The 18,719-nt window shown below is 41.9% G+C and overlaps 1 protein-coding gene across 12 annotated transcripts in view; it reads left to right on the top strand.

Annotated features, from left to right (window-relative positions):
• The window catches only part of PLXNB2 (plexin B2), a 273,164-nt gene that overhangs the window by 149,041 nt on the left and 105,404 nt on the right, over positions 1 to 18,719 (top strand). The window contains exon 5 of one of the 12 annotated variants that reach the window (XM_076329595.1): positions 3,795 to 3,908. The exons of the other annotated variants lie outside the window; for them this stretch is intronic. The gene's annotated coding sequence lies outside the window, so the exon portion shown is untranslated. The remainder of the gene's footprint in view (positions 1 to 3,794; positions 3,909 to 18,719) is intronic. 12 annotated transcript variants of the gene reach the window in all.

Raw genomic sequence — 18,719 nt, 5'->3', positions numbered from 1 at the left:
TGCAAACAGTTTTTGTAACCTGTTTGCTCCGCTCAGTGTGGCAATGCCCAGCCCTGAATACGGCACAAAACTTAAGGATGGCGTCACTCCGTCCCAGTCTGTTCTCCCTCTTGCAGGAGCAGGTGGGAACGGACAAAATCCCAGCCAAAGGCCGTCGATGGGTTGGCACTTAAAGGAGGGAAAAGCCTAGGCTACAAAAAGAGGTCTCAAGGGATTGAACAGCCTGGAGCAGGCGTGCACGGCTGAATTAGGAGTTGGAATTGTTTGGCTTTCAAATTCAGAAGACTTGTTTGCTGTCTTGGCGCTGCTCAAAGTGAATAAGCGCTACTGCTAATAACAAAGCCCAAAACAGAGGAGTGAAGGATTAAAACCAGAAAATTACTCACCCTCCCCTCTCCCCCCTCCCCAGTTTCAGTCCCCAGTAAACCACTTTACCTCACCAAAGCCCTGGTGGCTTTTCATTTATAAATAATCATGTGTTTGAAATGTTAAAATGTGTAGGCAGGGATTAAAAGGATATGTGATGCTACAGCATTAAAACAGTGCAGACCTCTACAAGGGAATTGTGAAGGAAAATTAAAACGTAGTTATTTTTGGCAAGGGCTGCTGCATCCTGGGGAGATCAAGAGAAAGCAAAAAGCAGTTTACCCAAGCCTAGCGAAACTGAGTAGAAAAGCTGGGTGCAGTAAAATAGGGCTTCGCATCAGTTCTTTGTCCTACTAAAGCTGAATTTGAAGTTTTGGGGTTATCTCAATTTTTGGGGTTATCTCAATTTTGGGGGGCACAGGGAGGAGATTCACTGAGAAATTTCTGTCAAAGGTACCAGCCTAAACTGTCCTTTTCCTTCTGTAAAGGTTGGTGAATACAACTGCTTGGTTATCACCCACGTTGTAACAGGTTTCTTCCTTCTCCTAATCCAACGGTGGGACTGAGAGGTGGATGGACGCCTGTAACACTCTCAACTCAGTGTGTCAGCCCACAGGATTTTACAGAATAAGCAGGTTGTGATGCCCATTTTGGGTATTATTCTGTATTCTCACAGAGGTGAGAATATTGGCACCAAGTTCCTTCTTGTGTCTGGCAACGAAAACTGAGAATTGTCCCCGCGTAGAAAAAGAAATGTGTTACAGTCTTAGAGGGAACTCTTGCAGATCAGTTGTCAGCATTGACTCTAGCATTGAGGCTGGAGTTTGCATATAATTTTTAGTGTAATTCTCGGATGCTACATTAGCTTTGGCTCCATAAACCTTTGATTCCTGGCCAAAGTGAGCCCTTTCATGGGACTGCCGATGTTGGAGTTGGTGAAATCTGCCTCCTCACCCCCCTTCTTTTTAATTTTAGGCAAGTGAACAATACCAGTGTGAACAATACCAGGGTGAACAGGCACAGATAAGGGCACTGTTCTGCTGCTTTTCTTGCTCATGGTCTTGCTGCTGTCTGCTTGTTGGTACAGGGGAAGCCTCTGAATGCTATGCCTGTAGCAACTGTGCAATTGCTAATAAACGAACAATTTTAGGAGGCCCCGTTCATTTCAGGTCTAAATAATTTTTGACACACACTCCGAGCCTACATAACCCAGTGAGTAGGGCTTTGGGGGGATCTCCTTGGGGGAGACAGGGCAGTGCCACCCCCCTCACCTCAGCTGCCCCACAGCTCCCTTCTGCCCCGCAGGCTGCAGTAGTGGCCCCTGCTGCTCCCAGCTCCCTGCACAGGGCTTTCACTCCATGGCTTTCAGACCAGGGCTTCTGCAAAAGCCCATTTGAAGCCTTCGTGCTGCTGATCCCCCTGGGTTTGGTGCTGGAACAGCCTGGCTGCAGGGGCGTTACGGGTGTCTTCACAGCTAGCAGTTTGAGGACTTCTGTTCCGTTCCTGCCCTGCATCCTCTTGCTTTATGATAGCAATGATGTTGTTTAAGCAGTTGTCTTAGGTGAGCTGGTATGTTGCTTTGGTAAATGGAAACCATTTGCATTAACATGTTGATTTGTATGGAATATGCCACCTCCACTCCTCTTACTTAACCTTTGCTGTTACTTTTGTGCTAGCAAACATGAAAAAATGCCCTGTGCTCTCAGGGTGTTACTTTTTTAATGCTGTTTATATGAATCTGTTTATAAGCGCGGCTTGTGTTCTTGTTTTGTTTTTCTCTCTGCTTTAATGCATTTAAATGTATTAGTTGAGAAAAATCTCTATAATAATCTTTAGTTCAATTAATGTTGTATTTAATTAAAGGATTTAACAAAGATAAAAGTAAGAATTAAATACTTGTCTGCTTAATAATTTTTTAGGGCTAAATTCAAGGCAAGCTTCAACCTTATTTGATTCAGTTAATGCAGTACGTGCAAAAGACATTATATTAAAAAATAGCTGTTCCTTCGGACAGCTAGACAATATTCTACTGTCCTGTTACTGCAGCGCGCAATTTGATCAAGCACTATGTCATGAAGTAATGTCAAGACGTAAAAATATCTAGTTTTAGGTAGGAAATTTCTCATTGTCAGTCAGCAAGCCAATGACTTCGTAAACAGAAGTCTTCCAGGGATACACAAAATAGTCTTGTTTATCCTTGCCGGTTTTCCTTAAAATTGCATCAGTTTAATTTGTGACTAGTTAAATGAATCGTATTAAATTACAGTTCCTGGGAACTTCTGAGTTTGCGAAACATTGCAACTCTTGTGTTTATACACAGCTAGTATTTTCTTTAAAGTGTGTCTGGAAATTTCCAGACAACTGAAGGGACCTGCCACGGTTTTCTTCAAAGCTAGACCTATGTTTTCAAAAAGCATGTTTTTTAGAGCTTGTTGTTCTTCTTTTTTTTTTTTTTTTTTTAACCTGGAGTAAGAATGATGGTGCTGGTTGCACTGAGGAGGCAGAAGGTGTGCGTTGCTTTGAAAGCTCTGGCTGGTTATTTTTCATATATAAACACAGAGCTGTGTTTAACTTTATTTCTTAAAAAAAATATTTTTTTCCCCTCCTGTGGAAATGATGACCTCACAAATCATGGTACCTGTTATGGGCAATGTTATGGGGATTTATACTCTGACACCCTCTTACCTTCCTTTCTTGAGGTGTTTTCTGCTGAGATCCTCTTACTGCATGTCAGAGAAGTCCTGAGGACACTGCAAGGGATGCCAGGGGACCCTCACTAAGAACAGAAAGCTAGGTCACAGTTTTGACTTTGGCATCCTTTGTATCAGTTCCACATCCAAAAGTCTCCACCATAGGCTACTGGCCATTTGTCTCTTTAGGGTACTCATAGCGGGGGAAAAAAAGGGTTACAATACCATTTCCATTGTAACGAGCAGAAACATACAGTACAGCTGACATCAGGGGTGGTGGAGCAGATCCCTGAAGTCCTTTAGCACTTCTTACAGCCAGCATCTTTAGAAAGCATGAGCTATATCATTCTGTACAGAAGAAACTGGACTAGTTTGGTCTTTGCTCTGCAGTGGTATTGATTGGCAGTGCTTCATCAGAAGTATCCAGAAATGGAATGACTGTAGAGAGGTCTGCTTGGTCACAAAGCCAAGGAGATCCTGTTCAAAGGCCAGGATGGTGCTAGGAAGGGAAGGTATGTGTGGTCAGTAACCCAGGGATGAGCCGATTTCATTGCATTCCCAGGTTTTTCATACCCTTGGGTGAACTCAAATCAGGCCGTCCATCTATATGTGAATTCTTTGGTTGATTGACTTGAAAGATATATTGGATAGCATTTGTTTATAGCTGTCCATGCTGCAGGATATGGATTTTATCTGGTGTATAAATATTTATAGTGCTACCCTGGGTTTGCTTTGCAGGATGTGTATGCTTCCTTCTTGAGCTGCGCCACATGGGATCGTTCTACCTGTTTGCATGATTACAGATGTTGCCTAAAGGAGCTCTATGCAAAGAAGTTATCTCTCCTAAGGGAGGTATATGTGAGCAAAGCTTTTACATCTGGGGGGCAAGCTATGCTGAGAGAAATTGTTCTTTGAAAATATATCTTTGAAGTATATATAGGACCAGGAGGAAAAGAACAAGTAAATGACGTAGATGGGGAATGGAAACAAAAACTAAAGAAAGGAAAATGTTCCCAATACATCTATTTTGCACGACTTGAGCAAAATTGAATATGCTAACATTATTGTAAGCAAATGTGGTACCCTGAAAATAGTCATCTTATACAAAAGCAGGTGTTTATTCTCACAAAAGAAGAATGAGCAGAGATAACATCCTCTCCCAGCAAGCCTGTCTGTTTGTTGTCTGTGACAAGGTGAGAGGCAGCCTTTCTTTCTCCAGTTGTAGGAAACCTAGTGAAGGTGTTTTACTTAAATCGTGTTAGGACATGTTTATACAGTCACTTTATTGGGTACCAGTTCATGCTGTTGCCAAACAAGGTAGGTTGGTTCTCCCGTCTCCCCTAGCTGCCTGTTTCTGCCACTTCCATGGGTGGTATAAGTATGGGTGCAACCAAACCTCAAGCTTAAGCAGGAGCTGAAAACTAACCTGGCCATGAGCTGAAAAATGGGTGGTTCCTGCTGAAGCAGCTCCATGAGTGTCTTCTCACCACCTCTTGCATGCCAGTACCAGCCCAAAGCAGAGACTTTCCTTTCAGAGCAAGGGACTACTGCACTTAGAGGCAAGATAGATTCTCTCTAGTGATGAACTGGGTATCAACTGTTCTGCCCAGATGTTAGGCAAAGTATAGCATTTACCCAAGATCTTTCTTTGAAATGAATGGCAGGACAACCTGTTGAGAGAGGGGCAAGCTGCTTGCTCTTAGGTTCACTGGATAAAACTGAAACTCTGACCTTGTGGGACAGCAGAGGAAAAAGAAGGTGTCCCAAGTGGGATGTTAGGCGTGCTGTGATCTTCCTCATGCATCTGTTAAGCAGCTGACAGGAGCCTTGCCTGTGACTTGAATTGCTGAGTAACTGGGGAGAGGAAGGGGAAAGGGGCAGGGGGACATTTGATGTTTTGCAACACAAGATTTTGAGGCAAGCATCTCTGCAGTGATGCTTCTTGTCTTGTTCTGCCAACTCCTTTACTGAAGTTGAACTACATTTATTGTCTTTGGCATTAATCTAATACATCTAATGTTCTTGGGCAAGGTAAATATCTGACAGCCCCTGTGTAGTTAATTCGTCCCCATGCTTTAAAGATTTGCGGTATCCTTGTGAAATATTGTCATATAAGTAGTGGGTGGTAGAGTGCATGCTGTTACAGTAAGGAAAATAGAGCCTTTTAAGTAAAATCCCTAAGCAGATGCACATTACAGCGTACAACTATGTTTTCTGGAAGTGGTTGGAATTGCACTAGGGTCTCAATTTTCCATTCACCAGCCCTGGAAAAGGCATAAGCATCTAAGAGATGGAAATTAGTACAAAGTGATCTCACAAGTGCAAATTTTATTAGAATTCTTGTCACTCAGTGTGTGAATGATCTTGATAAATTAGATTACCAAATGATTTTGTTCACGACAAGTTTGCTTTCATTATGGGTGAAATATGCAAAATAATTTCTAAATAAAGACTAAGTTAAGCTGTTAAATGCTGCTTCCGGGAGTAATCAGACATTTTCTGGCTTGTGCTTTGATTTGAAGGCTGTCTGTCAGCCTTCATCTTTATTTGTGGTAAATAAAACCTCTTCCCTGAAGGGATCAAGGTATGAACGCGTAAGAACCATAATATTATGCCTACCGCAATCAGTAATTTTGTAGGGATCTCGTTAAAGTTCAAGTTCTTTCCCTGCAATTGAGCAGAAATACCAGTATATGCTGGAAATAAATCAGTCACTGTTAAAGGGGATCAAGAAAGCTTATAATACAGGGAGGCTGCTCAAGGCGGATGTCAGCACCCTCTGGGACAGAAGGAGCTAAAGCTAAAATGATAAATACCATTGTATTGTAGTTGGGTCTCTCCCTCAGCCCTTCCTCCAGCCAGCAGTTGTTGGTCCTGTGCTAGTTTGAAAACCAGGGAGGTGACAGCCTGGGGAAGCACAGAGAATTCACTTGATGAGTGGATAGCAAAGAAAGACTAACTGAGGGACCCGAGTGAGGAGAGGCACATGTATTGAGTAAACTCTTGTGCATCATACAAGTGGATACTAGGGCAATTTACTCCGCACGACCTTTTCTAATGTCCATTGTTAATGGGACTGTGAGAACGTGAATATGCTGAAGAAACCAAACCTCCGTGAACATCCTCTCAGCAGGTGACCTTCCACGGTGATGAGCGTCGGGCACTAGTCCAAAGGCAGCAGGTAAAGTGCTGCTCACGCTCATGAACGACAGACTGCACACCAGATTTTGTGAGTGGAGACGGAACAAGGCTCTGAAGTGGTTAGTGCTGTACCAACCCAGAAAGATTTGATGAAAGTTAAAGCAGATCTGGCTGAAAAGCTCCATGCTCATTTGGGAGGAAGCAGCTTTTCATGACGTGATTAAGTATTTACATGAAGATCTAATAGATGATGACATGGAGAGGACTAAAAAGTCCGTTGTAACAGTAATAAGAAGCCCAGGTAGGAACAAAAAGAATATAATGTGTTTTGGGAAAAGAAACTACCATATGCAAGTGGCTGAGCATCAAGCTATGTGGGGTTAATTGATCTCAGAGCTCTTTTAGGCACAAAAGTGTCTGACAATAAGCTCTGACTGAAACATGCTGCCTAATGGCAAAACATTGATTGACTCTCATTTAGTATTATTTCTGGACTGTGGCATATGTGACATGGCCCAGATTTTGAATTTGGTGTCTCTTCTTGCTGGTTTATTTCTGTGTGTATGGTCACTATAACACAGCGCTTTTGTAGGCTAGGAGTTAAAGTACCATACAACAGATTTCTCAACTATATAGCAAGATCGTACATCACTTGACAGAGTGTTGCTTTCACATTCGCACAAATGTAATTCCCTTTTGTTGAGAATGCAGTAAGAGAGTATAACTTCCATAAGAACCAACAGATGATGTAAAGTATTTGGTGAAAATCTGAATTGCTCAAATACTTAAGAATTGTTGTATTAATTGTTTTCATGGAATAATGAAATGTAATGTTCTAAAAAGGAAACGTTAGATTTTGGTTATCTAGTGATCTGTTGCTGCTCTACAACATTAAATTATTAAAGGCATCTCTATCTTTTTATCTGCTTAGTTATCCCTTGTCCTCTGTCCTTACTGCACAAATCAGGATTTTTGCAGTACAGAGGCTGAGGATTTACCCTGTGCCAAATAGTGATCCTCGAGCTGAGACAGGGTTAGAAATTAGTGGTTTTATTCCATAGACCATCCTGGTTTAGAGTTGGGACTATGAAGACTGCGCTTCTCTCCTACAGACCACTCAGTTCGAAAAACAGCTATTTTCTGAAAGCTTCCATATGAAAGTGTGTATGTATGCTTATTACACATAATTTCCCTGTTGCTTTTGCTTGGGTGTCATTTCTTTGTCCTGCTTTGGTTCCCTCTGAATTTTGAGCTGAGCTCTCAAGGGATGAGCGTGCTGGAGATCACCATGGCAACACATTGAAAAATGCACACTGCAGGCACCAGGCTTTGCCACCGTCATCCCTGTGAGAGCTCTGATGATCTGTGGACTTGCGGACTTACTCGGGAGCTGCAAGAGGGATGGAGTCGGTGGCTGAGAGCTGGGGGTACCGTGCCTATTAAAAACATTTCCTGTGTAAATTGAGGAACTCTGGATATTGTTCACTGATGTACAGCAATAGCATCCAGTATTTTCATAGCTTACCACTGAGATTTCCCTTAGCAGACTGTAAACCCTCTTTTTTTATTCCACATAATTCTAATATTAGTCTCTTATGCCTTAGCTCTCCCATTTTCACTCAAGACTACTGTGGGAGCTATTGCAAAGGCAAAGATTGTTATCCTGGTAAAAGCTTAAAGATGGTTGATGATAAAACATGTTGTAAAGATTATGATGCAGAGTTTAAAAGAGGTGAGTGCTTGTATCCCTGCTGTTCCCAAATTCTTTTTCAGGAGAAAAAGAAAACATTCAAGGAAGAGTTATCTTATAGATGAGTATTTCATGGCAGTGGTTGGGAGATAATGGGTTCTCTCCAGCAGCAGGAAATAACGGAAACTGGATAAAACTGTATTGCCTTCTGAGACAAGAATTAGGGGCTCTAAGTTGTGTTCTGACAGGGGAACTGTGACATTGGAGTTTTGTTTTATATTACTGAAATAAGAAGTACAGCATATCCCAGTACATGGAAGGGTTTTTTGGTGGGTTTTCTTTCTTTTTTTCCTTTTTTTTTTTTAAGTACTATTTCAGCCCACCAGCCATAAGGCTAGACTACCAGAAGGACGTGGGCTTGTAATGCTCAGAGCAGTGACTAATTCAAGTGTGATCAGCAGCCTTGAATAAGGTACCTCTGCTTCCAGTTACTGCATGGGGAGCACTAAGCCAATGAGAGCACAATTCGTGAACAAGCAGGATGCAGAGCAGGAATGCCCAAAATAGTTGGCAAGGAATGCTTAGGAGAAAAATGTATTTGAAACCTTCCTTTCTAGGATTTTTCCCAGTCCCATTTGTGGATGCATAGAGGTCAATACCCATGTTAAACTTAGTTTCATAGCCCAGACCCTTGCACAATCAGGTCTCCAGTGCTGTTCTTTAGGAGAAAATGGAGCAAGGCTCACTCTCTCTTCTTTCGAAATGCACTGGACCAGGAACATGATGCGGACACTGGTGCCCTTTCCTTTACATCCATTCTGAAGAAATGTAGGATCTGGGTTCATTGCATTCCTCACCATGAGAAAGAGCGGGGCTGAGGCATCAAAACCAACCCCCCCTCCCATTGGGATAGCTAAGAGGAGGCTGTGGTGGGTGTGCCCACTTCCTCCCTTTCCTCGCCCTTTCTAACTTGGCAGAAAAAAGAACTGAAAGCTCCTGGCTTGGGGAGGGAGCGTGCACAGGGAGCAGGACATGGGCACCCACCTGCCCTGGGTGGGGAGGAGCAGCAGGGGGAAGAGGGGAGCTCAGATTCTCACCCTGAAAATAGGTTACACATTTTGCATTCATCACTGGGTAAAATGCACAAGCTGATCCTGCGCCAGGGAGCCTAGATCACCCATGCAACTCAGTGCCCTAGAAGTCAGGTTTCCCTCAATCTGTTCCTATAAACGTAGAAGCGTTTCTTGAACAGGACTGGATCAAGGAGCCCCCCTCCAGGCAAAGGCATCTGGTATCAAAGCATCAGAGCGATGGGTGTGGATGCACTCAACAGCCTGAATGAGATTTCCCAATTCCAATTTCAACGCGTTCTTGCTGCAGAGCTACAGTACAAACACTGCAGCGTTATCCGCATGCTCCCGTCCTCCGCTCCCTCCAGCCAAGGGCATGCATTTCTTCTTGAATGTAGGTGGCTCTGGCATTTAAGTGCAGAGATGCCCACTGCTGTGTTTAAGTGGTCGAAATCCTGGATTGAGCTTCTACTGTAAATAAGTATAATAATGTTTAGTCTGACGTTCCCAGGCAGGCTTGAGCATGAGAAAAAGAGCAGAACCACTGAGTGCTGACAAGGTGAAGGAAGTTCAACTTCTGTAGAATCCAGAATTTTGGGGAATTTGGGGGAAAAAGAAATAGAAAACTAATGGTATACATGGGCAGAAGTTATGAGAATAGCACTCTGGTATGACAAAATAAACCTTAGGAATGCTACTTTCATTTTTTGTCGTTATAGGACTCAGAATGGCTTATTTCAACATGTAACCATTAACATGGAATAAATTGGCCAATTTCCTTCTAAGGCCAATTAATTAAATAAACTCACACATGCCTCTTTGAAAGAAGCAGTAAAATTATAAGCGATGCCACATATTTTAACCCTTTATAGAGAGTAGAAACCCATTATATAGAGTAGAACTTCAGCAGACCAAGAGGTGTTGAAACATTCCTGTAAATGCTGGCCAAAGAGTCCAGCACTCTTTAAGAGATTCATTCACTGAAGAGAAACAAAGTTCATGGGTTATTTTAATTTCCTGTTTGTCTATTTAAAGTTCATATTTTAAAAACAGGACTGAAAAAGCATATTTGTGCATTTTGGAAGAATCTCATTCCCAACATTTCATCAAGATAAGACTTTTTAAAATTTAATGTTAAAGAAAGTATTTATTGGTGGTGATGTGGTTCTAGACAACCCCTGCACTCCAAATGCAGTTGACAGAGATGCCATAAGTCAAAAAGCATTGTACCTGAGCCCTATTTTTTAACTGTAACTCTAATAGAAAAATGTGGAGGTTATGCGGGTCACCACGCTGCCAGAATGCATAAAGTAAACAGGATAAAATGACTGGGAGCTCATGGAATCTCAGCATGAACAAAGTTTTAAGAAGCGCTGACTTCCTACTACAACTTCTAGCATCAGCATTAATCTAATCCAGTGTATTTATCTTCCTTTGCCATTCTCACTAAAATTAGATTGTTTACATTTTTGAGCAAGCTAATGGCACAGTTACTGCTCACCTCTACTAGGCAGAAACAACCTAGTAGAGAATCAGCCTGCTCCTTTCACCTCTAAACCACAATTACAAGAATAATGGTGAAACAACTGATGCTTTATAGAAAAGTTTCTTCTAGATGAGAAAGTTGAGAGATTTAACTCAAAGAGGCTTCTGATTCCTTTCCTGTGCTGAGATGTATAGCTCTCTTGAGGCATGCAGTACTCAATTCTGCCAGTTCCTGTGGGCTCTGCAGAGAAAGGAGGGCAAAAAGATCTTCAGAAGCTTTCCCAGAAAACCAGCTTTAGGTGCTGACCAGGATTAAGACCCAGTATTGTTTGTTACAAGTCTGCTTGTTCCTAAAAATGTAAATGTCTTATCCTTGAGGTTCTTGCACTAACTCATTATTTGAATGTGTCTCGACTTTGATGTGGAAAAGCAATTTCTGCCATGTATATAAAACATTATTTGGAAAAATACATTTTGCTGCTCATATAGTGAAAGAATTCTTCGATTCAGCCCCATTTTCCTACCTCAGCCCTGTTGTTTCTAATGATGCTTTCACCTAGCACATCCAGGCCTTGAAGACAATAATGCAGTAGGTAACACTTTTAATCAGTATAGGAAATATGAAACAGCAGGGAATGAATTTCCAACTGGGCAAACAAGAAAAAAAAAAGGAAAAATGTGAAAGCTGTTTTTTTCATTTCTTTCACCTTAGATTGGTCTTACCCGTGGGGCTTTTATGGTGCCACAGTTGCACACTTACTAATAATTGTTGCCTAATTCTGCTCCATTTCTGCACTGAAGTAGTATAAAATGTCGAGCTCCACAGAGCCAGTCAATTTTCAAGATCCCACGTGGACGACAGAAACCAGTGTGCTGTTAGTAATCTGTTAAAAGGATAATTTTCCTCTTGTATCGGTGTTTAATTGGATGGAATCTCAAATCTTAATAGTACTTACATCACTTAAATACTGTTCTTGTCGAGGTGTGACAATGGACGGGGATGGGCTGCTTGTTTGAACAGGAAGCTTCTGTCTAATTAGTCTAACCCATACCTGAGTGGGGAAAAAAAAGTTTACCAAAATCATTTCAAGAGTCAGAAGTGGATGCTTGCTCATGGCAGCTGTTCGCTTATACTGGGGTATTATTAAATAACATGTAAACTGAACATGTGTTTGGGGAAGGCTCGCACCCACGGGTGTTCAAGCAGGGATGAGGGATGTACTGTAAGCACAGGGTCAGCAGGCGGGTTTTTTTGAATGGCCAGGGATGGGAAAGACAGGTGGAGTATCTGCACTATGGGTCAGGGATGTTATTAGAAATGAGGAAGCATCATTCAAAATGCACCCCAGCTTGAGTACTGCATCCAGCTCTGGGGCCCACAGTACAAGAAAGACATGGCCCTGTTGGAGCGTGTCCAGAGGAGGGCCACGAAAATGATCAGGGGGGTAGAACACCTCTCCTATGGAGACTGTCTGAGGGAGTTGGGGTTATTCAGCCTGGAGAGGAGAAGGCTTTGGGGAGACCTTATTGCAGTCTTTCAATATGTACAGGGAGTTTATACAAAAGATGGAGAAAGACTTTTTACCCGGGTCTGTAGTGACAGGACAAGGGACAATGGTTTTAAACAGAAAAAGGGTAGGTTTGGATTGGACATAAGGAAGACATTTTTTACAATGAGGATGGTGAGACACGGGAACAGGTTGCCCAGAGAAGTTGTGGATGCTCCATCATTGGAAACATTCAAGGTCAGGTTGGATGGGGCTTTGAGCAACCTGATCTAGTGCAAGATGTCCCTGCCCATGTCAGGAGGGTTGGAATAGATGGTCTTTGAAGGTCGCTTCCAACCCAAACCATTCTATGATTCTAGAAAACTGATTCAATAATGATTCTGAAGTCCTGTCCAAATAAAGAAAATTAGAAGAGATTTTTAACTCCAGCAGGTTGAATATAAAAGTTTCAATGCAATTAGGTAGGCTAAAAAAGGTTTTTGAAGAGTGACTTACCAGAGTAGGTTAAACTAATACTCAGACCTCCTTCGGACATGCCAGGAACAAAAAGCTCAGTGTAGGGCCGACTGGTGGCTGGGATTTGAAAGGACGCTCAGAGAGGATGAGGCCCTTACAAATATTTCATTCATTCTTGCTACATCCTGTTCGCTCTGGAAGAGGTCAGGGATTTTTCACGGTGAAGTCCTTTGGGTGGGTGGGACGGGGGAGCGCTGGCACAAGCTCGTTTGAGAACCGGTCTCAGTGGGAAATGACCATGCGATAGACCTCATGTTTATACAGAAAAAAGATGAGTTTAAATACACAAAAAGGAAATATCTTTGAGTATCCAGCTCCACACAGAAGAGCTAAGACCTTTTTCTTCTCTCTGCTGTCACTGGGCTCCGGCATCAAGGCTTTGCCATGCAGAAATGTAGTTTTTCTAGTAATTGTCATGGAGCCATTAGGAAGTGACTTATTTCTAAGTTCTCTCTCACTGTTATTCACCATCCTCTTTCTTCCTACTCTTGTCTTCCATTAAAAAAAAAGCCCCTGGCAAATACGTCAGGGATAGTAAAAAACAATTGAAATCCTTCCATAAGAAATGGGATTTGGCAATTCCCTAGGATGAAAGGAAAAAAGATGATGTGAAAGTAGCAGCACAGTCCTGATTCCTTATTTACCAATTCTTGGTTCAAATAAATAGGGTCCAATTAAGATATAGGCGATTAGGGCTAAAAAAGAGTGGGTTAGAAAGCCATTTATTTCCAAACATCTTTTTGAAAGAAGCAGTCTTGCCCAACACCTCACGACTGTCACCCACTGTGGTATGAAGGGAGCACCATACACTTGGGTGTTTCATCACTGGATGCAGTACAGTGCAAAGCTCTTGAAAGCTTCCAGTCATTAAACTTTGCTAAACAACATAAAGGTTTTTTCAAAGAATGGTACTCCTGCTTCAGTGAGCTGGCCACCATCCAGCCCTAATTACCTTCTGCCTATCTAAATTGTTCTGTTTATTTAATTGGACAAGGTCATATGTCAAAAGATGTTGTTGGGTAGGGTTGGTGATGCTAGGACAATAGGTACTGTGTCACCCAACTCATTCAGAGCTGGGTCAAGCAATTCCTATGTGCAGATCATAGTGATTTTGTGCACATCACTGAAGCTTGCAAAGGACTTCACAAATCAAATATTAATATATTAATAGCATTATTAATAAAAGTGCTGGTCCCTGTCAAGCTACCTAGACCACTGTGGGAGTTGTATATGAATATCATTATAGTACTCCAGAATGTATAAAAGAGAGAGGCCGGGCTTGTACGAGAAATGAAGTTTCTCCATATGCATCTACAGCAGGTTTATGGCCATCCCATACTGACGCAGTGCTGGAGGGGATAAGGGCCATTGATTCTTCTAGACAAAGGTGGTTGTCTCTTCCAAGTAGATTTTTTTTTTCCTGTCACACTGCTGCTTAAATGCTAATACAAATGTTAATAAAACATTACATTTGTGTCATCAGTAAGATACCCAGTGCAATTCCTTGAGCTTTGTATCTGTGTTTGCTGTGCAGAAGGGACCGGGGGATGCAGCTGTCAGACTGAGACCCTGGTGTTCCAGGTGCCTGGTACAGTGAAAACAGCCATCCAACACAAAGTATGGCAGACTGCTTTGTCAGCGGTTCTTAAACTTATTCTCAGGATTTGACCTAGACTGGAAGGATATGAAAAAGACATTACAAGTTGAGGAACTTTTTCAAATAAGCAAACAACGGTCCTGCTGAGCAGAGCTATTTCTGAGGGGGGAGATGTTTGTTTAATCACCTAATGGAGCTGGTGCATTTTTTCCAGATGTACTCAGATCCAGCAGTGGCCTCTGAAATCAGTGGTGTAGTTGTCTTGGATTTTTTTTCTTTTGTGTACGGAGGTAGGGATCTGGCCCCCTCCCCTAGCTCTTCCTGTGGTAGTGAGCATGCTTTACATACTGGTGAGACTGAGCAAGGTGACCTTGCTTTGCTCTTTGAATTATAACCTCCTCAGTTTGAATGTTTGCAGTGCTTTAATACTAAACCACTGCCTCTCTTCCTGAAGGCACTGTGCAGTGGGAGTAGAGACAGTCTAAATCCATTGCCAGAGAGCGAGAGAGACTTCATTAATGTCTGGAGTATTTGAATCCCACCAGTGTTACTATCTTTAGCATCAGGGATCAATTATTTCAATGAAATAACAAATGCACCCAACACAGGCAATTCTTATCCCCATTCCACTTAGTAGGCAGTTTCCCTATAGCTGTGTCTTCTGGGTGTTTGTAGTGGGGGTGGAGGGATGTCCCAGAGGCTGGCCAGTTTCTCAAGAGAGTTAAAAAGTAAATGACTTCTCACCATGTTCTCGTTTCATTCTTTTCTGCAAATCTTTGTGCACTCTTAATGCTTTTCCTTTTCAAAGGCTTGTCTGAATTCCCAAGTTGGTTTAATGTTACTGAATGATTATATCAATTTAGCTGAATACTCTTATTTGACATAAGCCTAACTGCGTCTAAATAAATATTTATACTCAGCCTAAACAAATCTAAATGTTAAATATTGAATTAAAAGTACTTAAGTGCCTTATTTCAAAACCTCATTTAAAAACCAAATGAGACAAATAAGGATAGGTAAAGTTGAAACCTAAATAAGTGTGCTCATCATCACTGTACTTTTACAGCCTGCTAGATATCACACCATAGGAAAAGCAGTGCAAATCTATGAAAGCTGGGGCTAAAAATGTGTTGTCTTTTTTTCTCTAAAGGCATTTTAGTGCTTTCATTAAAATCAGTGGGTGAGACTGTATGAGAATTTCTTGGCATTTTGGTGACGGGGGGTGCTTTCAAACATCAAGTTAGCAGGGAGAGTAGGGTGGCTGGGCATATACTGGGCAACGTGGACTAATTTGCATGATAGTTTCCCTATTGCACAACCATAGTTCTTTCTAAATGCACGGAAGTAGTGCTCCTGCTTACCATTTTTTAATGACCGTGTATGGTTAGACCTGAGGCCAAGAGACCGTCGTTAAAAACCCTTGTTTTGCCTGCATGGGAATCCTGCCCACCATGATACTCTGAAGCAAACGTTGTGGTGACGGAGACCAGAGCGAGCGGCAGAGTCCTGGTTCCATCCTCCTCCACGTGAGGTAGCAGAGCTGGAGACACAGTGGTAGACTTCAGGCCTTCCCTTAGTTGCTGTGAGCAGGGACCAGCCAAAGGGCAGTGGCTGTCCTTTATAGACACTCCAATTTGAAAACTAAGTGGAGACGCATGTTTCTGTCTGAAATGCGCATGAATTTTCTGCCTAAAAATGTTTACCCAAAACTTTAAGGAAAGTTTAACACGGGACTAATTTTAGCAATGTACTGGAGCTGTCTGGGTGCTTGTTTAGGCTTTTTGAATCTTGCCATGAGGTAAGTTCTCATTTTACATAATGTTTTTCACCCATGTGTCACAGACCCTTGGCAAAGGAATAAGAACACTGTACCCCAGTCTTGCAGCCTGGAGGCTGAAGCATTGAGGCTTCAACTTGCTCAACTTCATGGTGGAGTAACCTTCTTGCTCAAGCCCCTTGTCCAGCGTCATTCCATCTTTTGGCACCAACCCTTTTCTGTGCCATCTTTCTTTGAATCAATATTAGGAGTTCACTTGCCAGTCACATTAACTATATCAAATGGCAGTGTACTCAGCCTGAGTGAACTCCAGCTTTTTACGGATGCTAATCCAGAACTAGTCCAGAGGCAAAGCCTTGGTGAGTTGCTGTTACTTGAATTCTCAGAGCAAGCAAACACAAATTTCAGAGATACTCAAAGAATGATCTTCATCATCTCAGACATCCTCACATTTCAGTACTTTAGTAACTAATTTCTGAGTATCTCTGTAATGTCGGTTACAATTCATGCGTGCTCTTCTCCCATCAAACAAACGGAGAACAGTAAGTTTGAGTTTCCTACTGGGTTTTCTTTATGTCATCATTTAAGTCCTATAGAAAGCTAGTGAGAGAAATCTGTACTCAGATACACATGTGCAACTCCTGCTGTTTTCTGTGGGAGACGGTGCATAGTTTTTTGATGGTAGATTGTAATAACAAAATCCTTTGCAAAGCATCGTAGGATATACAAGTCATTTATGTCTCGGAGTGAATCTTCCTCTGATGTGACTCCATAGGCTCTGTACACATGCAGCAAAAACCTGTCGGAAATTTGTCTCTTCTTGAGGACTCAGTCATACTGTGATTTCCAGGTGTGGAAATGGGATTTCTGGCCTCTGGGACTGGTTTCCAGCTTTGTTTTGGAAGGGCAAACTCTTGCACAGGGGAGTTTCCAATGCTTCAAAGCCTTCCTGTGCCCAGCAGGTGCTAGCCTCACACATTTAACAAACCTCCATGGTTATCTTACTGTCATGATCTCGATGGTAGGCATATTTAAAGTCTAGAGATACAGCATTTCTGATGGCAGTCATAAATGCACAAAATACTAGCATCTGAATGTCTTTAGAAATTCACATTGAAAAGACCAGGCCAAGGGGCAGGAATTTTTGGTCTAGTGCTAGCGCTCTGCCATGGCTACAGATTGCTGGTACATCACATCCAGGGCATGCAGCATCAACGGGCAAATATCTCTCTACTATGATGTGACTGATAATACATTGCAAGCATCATACATTTCCACTAATTGGATGCTATTACTACCTGATGTGTAGGTCATTGCTCCTAATTAATTAAGGGCCAAGAAGGTACTTAGTACTTTACAAGACGCAGATGAAGACAGATGTCTGCTTGGGAAATTAAAATGTACCAGTTTGAGGGGTTTATGTAAAACCAGATCAACTATACAAATCTGATATCTAGACAGATCCTAATAAACCTGATGAAAATTAGAGAAATTAGATCAGCTTAAAGCTAATAAAATGTGATAGAAATGTACAAAGTTGTCTGCAAAAATGCTTTTAGGCAGAAGGATTAGCATGAAGCATATTTTATAAGGATTAGGGAGAATATTGTGAAATATTCTGGGTAAACTAGCCCATAAAATTGTTCCTTTTTCCTTGAGTCTATAGAAGGACTTCTCTCATGAGATTATGCAGCCTGAACAAAAACTCGCAGTCTTCGGCTATTGCAATAACAGTTTGTTCTTTCCTTGCGCACCATACGTTAAATCAGAAGTGCTCCTGAAACAACTGAGCTATGCATTCTGGTTACTTGGAAATAACACTATCCAAATAAATGGATAGATACATACATTAAACACTGTAATTCTGACTGTCCTTCAGTTGTTTGCAGGGAAATGCAGGTTCTGTTTTCAATGATGTCATGCTTTGAGGCATATTTCCTATTATCCATACACATCAGCACTATAAACTTTATGTCTTAATGTAGCCCTATAAATTTTCAGCTTATTTGCTTTCAAACAGTTAAAGAAAAATGTTTATGCATGGTGATCATGTTTGAAGACTTTCCTAGATATATATTCTCTGTTAGAAAGTGTGCAGGCCGTGTTTGAACTTAGAGTTTATCTACTGTACAAAATTTCTAAATACATTGAGCAGCCACTGTAAATTCAAGTTTGAAAAATATATATACTGAAGTACCCCACGTACAAAGCAAACATTGTAAAATATACTTGGATTAGACCTTTTAACCACATCAGTGGGTGCCATAAAAGAAACATTTAGCCTAAGAGCTCAGAAGATACATGACGAAAGCTGCCCAGCAGAAGTCTTTGGAGGCTGCCTGAATAATTAGGATTGTGGGATGAAACTAGTCATGCAAGGAGGAGGATTTACACTGCTCTCTATTCGCCCCGTATAATGTAGCTGGCCCTTATTGGCTCTACTAACTCATGTGTCCAAATGGGCTTACCAGTGAGAAGAAAAATGTTCCCACCAGCTGCCGAGCAGCCTTGCAGTGGCCTCTCTGTCCTGCTACAAACACAGAGAAGAGACTCATCATGTTACAACCAGAATTCAATCGTGCTCTGCAGCAGCAGAGGCTACAACACTAGGGAGCAGGTGGCCTTGGTCTTGTCACCGGGACCATACCTGGCATTTTATGTCAGGTCTGTGGGAAGCCAGTAGATTCGATCAAGACCTCTTTTCCATTTGTTAGCATTGACTGTTTCACGGGGCATACTCTTGCATTTATTCAAACATCAATATGAAATGGGGTCTCCATAGGCAGGACTGTGTGTGAGGCAAATGCTGTGCCCAACTTGTCCTGCGGCTCCTCTGGTAAGAAAGTAGTAAGAGTTTGCATGGCTTTACTCATGGGTTT

This window comes from Aptenodytes patagonicus, chromosome 1 (genome assembly GCF_965638725.1).
Source record: "Aptenodytes patagonicus chromosome 1, bAptPat1.pri.cur, whole genome shotgun sequence".
Classification (NCBI taxonomy): Eukaryota; Metazoa; Chordata; class Aves; order Sphenisciformes; family Spheniscidae; genus Aptenodytes; species Aptenodytes patagonicus.
The sequence above is the reverse complement of the archived record's forward strand: the minus strand, read 5'-3'. Positions and strand labels throughout refer to the sequence as shown.